The 4,286-nt window shown below is 35.2% G+C and overlaps 1 non-coding gene across 1 annotated transcript; it reads right to left on the bottom strand.

Annotated features, from left to right (window-relative positions):
- Positions 1 to 3,764: 3,764 nt before the first annotated feature.
- On the bottom strand, positions 3,765 to 4,063 carry LOC150093369 (signal recognition particle RNA). Its single transcript, XR_016550468.1, has one exon.
- Between the last annotated feature and the right edge of the window lie 223 nt (positions 4,064 to 4,286).

Raw genomic sequence — 4,286 nt, 5'->3', positions numbered from 1 at the left:
ACATACTTGCATCTAAGTGTGAAATACAACTGAGAGTATTTGTTAACTCACATAAAAAAATTTGTTGTAATATGATGAAAATAAGATAATTCAATTATGGAATATTGGTCATAAGAATTTTGCATGTAAAGGCTCCATGTTAAACAATTGAAACAAGGGATTATAAGTTTATGTCAATTCTAAGAAAAATTTGGTAAGCCGATAAAGTTTAATAAAGGTGACTCATAGGGTTAGCAAGAAACAAGGTAAGGTCCGAGGTCAAAGTTTCCGATTTTGGACGTCGCCAGGAGTCAGTCGCATGCACAAGGCCCGCCGGAAATTTCGACAGAAAAACGCCACCCTAACTGGTCACAGAAGGAGTATGCAGACATCGCGGGGGGGAGGAGGATTAATTGCAGAAGGTGCCGGTAGGGTCATGGTATAAAAGGGTTAGGAAACCCTCCCACCACCACCACCACGGGGCTCTCTCTTGGTTCTCCAGTCTTCGTATGGGTTATCTTATGTGGTTTTCCTCAGTGACAGTCAGGAGTTCTCTCCTTCCGCCACGACAGGGAACAAAGTAAGCGGGATTTCGGTCCCAATTCCCTATTATAGAAAGGAGGGACGCCGTACAGCTGAGAAAGAAGGTAACTACTGCATGATATATCAACCGTGTTCTTGGAAAATCTGTGGAGAAATAGGTGCTCGCGTAGTGAATCTCACGCTTTGTGTTTCCTTTGAAGAAGCTCGATGTCCTGAAGACGTGAAGGTCCACCCTGATCCGAGAAATTTCACATATGGTTGACTACAGAAGAATTCGTCCTTGGAAATAACGGACATAAGTGCAGAGACTAACATAGAAGATCCTTATCAATCGGTATCATAAAATCTTATATTATTTCAAATCTTAATGGAGCTGTAATTGTAGTTCAGTTACCGATCTATTGAAAGACTTGAACGAGAGTTGAACTAGGACGTGAGCGCATTTAAGAATAGAAAGAGAATCAGCTTGTCAGTGTTAATAGATAAATAATCATGTGTCTAATAACTAATGCACGTCATCCATGTTTTGTCTGAGAGCTGTCTGAAGAATCGAATGTAGTTACTATTGTAGCGATAGGACTGTTTAACCCATATTACTCTCGTGAGCTAATGTGTGTAAACTGATTGTGTTTAATGAAGTAATTGTATCATAATATTTTGCTAAGACAGATGAGAAGTTTTAGTCAATTGTTTAGTCAAACATTTGCGAGGATATCCTTTTATTATGTGTGGAATCTTTTGGGCATAATCGCTTTTCCCACATAGAATTTTATAACCTATCATTTGTGTTTTGCTAGTATTGCTTTGTATTGCCTCAGTCTAGTATTGAATTAAGTTTTAACGATTTTTAATGTATTGTATTGTGCTTATGTGTATAATAAACGTTTGCTCATTGAAAACTCAGTTGTCTGAAATGGCCATTCAATGCACCACTTGTAATAACGTACGAATCTAGCCGCGGGGGGGTAGAGGAAAATTAAGTTGCGAGTTCAAAGTCACGACTGCATAATTGTTACACACCTAAACATATTTAAGAAATTGCTTCTTGTTTTGATTTTCTTTAATAAACTAAATGTCCTAAATGGTGCAGCTAAAAAATATAAATGTTTTAGGATACTAAGGGGAGCAAGCGCTTAGATACCTTGTATTTCGGCAATATCACGTATAGTAAGAAATTTGTTACAAACAAAATAACAAATAAACTTGTAAGAGGAATTAACAATTATAGGACAGTAAAAAGTGGACACAGCAATTTCACCCACTCCTCTGGCATTTTCCCTTCTGGTGGTGAAAGTAAACCATACTTGGGATTAAATGTTAATCCCTGATAAATCATAATGAAACATGCAGAAGAATATTTGCATTTTTTAATGAAACCTAACCCCCCTCCCCCAAAAAAATAATCTGCGAACAAATTGAAGATCTAAGAAAGAAATTCCGGACATTCTTAAAAAATTCTCTCGTTTAATCTACGTTTGGTAAATTTTCTTTTAGAATATCCGAAAATCTTCTCTACAGCGTTTTTCGTTTTATTTTCTGTATTTTATTTTTCACTTTTTTATTTGTTATTGTTCTTTAAATACTATTCTGTTAATAGTATACTTGCTACTAAAACTGAATACTTGCTTACAAATCTAAGATTTATTGCATACTTGGGAGTAATAAAGAATCCAAGGTCCATCCAAACGGTAGATGATTAGGTCAACGATGTTTCGTTTTTTTTGGGGGGGGGGATAATTCAATTTAAGGGTTCTATGAAGCGAACCAAACCTATAATTTCATTGTAGTCATCTTTGTTCATCGTAGTCTTAATTGCATTTGTGAGTTCCATTAAATTAATCAACTAAAGTTATGGACTCATAACTTGAGTTGATTCGACCATAATTAGAAAAAACATACCATTCCCATTTTTTGAATTTTTTCGCAGTTCTTAATAAAAATCTTTCAGGAAGTCAGTTAACACCGACACACCCATTTCAAGTTTTATAGAGATAAATTATAGTTTTAGCATGCATTTCTTTGATGAATAAGAAATGGAGAAATTATTATCAATGAGAGGGCAGTTCTACTACAATTGAGCAGTACAAAGTGCAACGTCCAATCTGTGGTAGACGTTTTGCTCAGTGATGAGACTCTAAACACACAAATGTCCTTAAGACTACTATGAAGAAACTGCTGAAGTTTGCTTCAAAATAGTCTTATCGTGTACATCAGAGTAATCGTAAGTATATTTGTTGTTTTAACTTCTCCCTTACCGTTTGAGAAAAATGGATACTGTTTGGTTCGACTTTGCACTCTATAATACTTACAACCGTAAGATAAAGCTTTGACCTAATAGAAAATAAGGCGCCTCTTACTACTATGCAAAAATATATGAAATATCTGTGTCGCATTGAGATAATTTTATTGCTAGATTTTACTTAACAAATAAGTGATCGAGTTGACAGATAGGTTGATCAGTAAGGTCCAAACAGTCAAATAATCATAAATGAAATAAACGTAGTGCGTCGTGCAGTAGTGGGATCGCATCTGTAAGGTGTGCAGCATCAGTTGACATCACCACACGTTTTAATTCATGGAAACCAAATGTCATGTTTTCATTCCTGCCTTTTATTTTTTCAGAGAAAATCTTAATTCCTCAAAGATTTCTGTGGCGGTTTTGTTAGGTAAAGCAGAACTTGCTGCTCATGTATATATAAAAATTTTTTTTTTTAAATTTGCAATTTATTGATTGCGATTACATAATGTTCTCTTTGCTTTTTATAGTAAATGCAGATTCCTTTATTAGGCGTTACACAATATTTTAACATTGTAATGATGTTTTAATGTACTAAATCGGTTTTATTGAATTTTAATTTCTGCATTTTATAATAAGTTTGTATTTCTCGAAAGACGAAAACACCTTTTTGAAATTAATCACGTGATATACTTTCTCAGAATACGTCAGGAGATAAAGTTCATCATACACAAGCATTCGCGAAAGCTAAACTCCATCAGTCATTTGAAATATACATAAAAAATTCACTTACAAAAGAGGAATGCAGAAAAATAAACATCAGATTGTAAAAATGTTTATTATCGTGCTTGTTTTAATGGTGGTGTGGTATTAACATTAGATATCAATTAAATTTCATTCCTAATTACAGACGCTCATAATTTCTTACTGTCTATAATTGCAATTTAATATCTGATGATTATTTAAACACAAACATATTTATAAAAAAAATAAGGGAAATTAAAAAAAAGAACTGGGTCTAGTTTTATTGAACTGGCTGTCACTCAACGCCTATTCACAGACGCGATCCCACTACTGCACGACGCGGAATCTTTTGCCTGCTGCGTTTCCGCCCTGGACCGGTTTACTTCTCGTTAGTCAACCTGGTAACTCTGAGCTCCCTCCAAGTCACCATATTGACGCCGTGCTTAGTGCGGACATCCGATCGACACAGGATCGTTGCGAAACAGAACTCCAGTCCTCAAACCATCCTCCAGTTCAAGCCTCCAAGCAACTGGATTATAAGAGACCGCCACGACTCCCGGCGATTTCAGCTTTTCTATTTCGCCTTTCGAGCTTTGAAAACGTACGCTGATATCCAACAAAAGGAGAATATTGAAATATATAAATAATTAACATATTTCAGGAATCCAAAATGATTATTTAATAACACTGATTAAAATATTTTATCCGCTACTGTTATCTTTAGCTGAGAAAGACAGCTACTTCCGTTGAAAATTGTTAGTTGCGCCATCTAGTAGGACTCAAT

This window comes from Typopeltis vanoorti, chromosome 24 (genome assembly GCF_054136105.1).
Source record: "Typopeltis vanoorti isolate ZY-2024b chromosome 24, IOZ_Tvanoo_1.0, whole genome shotgun sequence".
NCBI classification, from domain to species: domain Eukaryota; kingdom Metazoa; phylum Arthropoda; class Arachnida; order Uropygi; family Thelyphonidae; genus Typopeltis; species Typopeltis vanoorti.
Note: the sequence above shows the minus strand (reverse complement) of the source record. Positions and strands in the feature narration are given on the sequence as shown.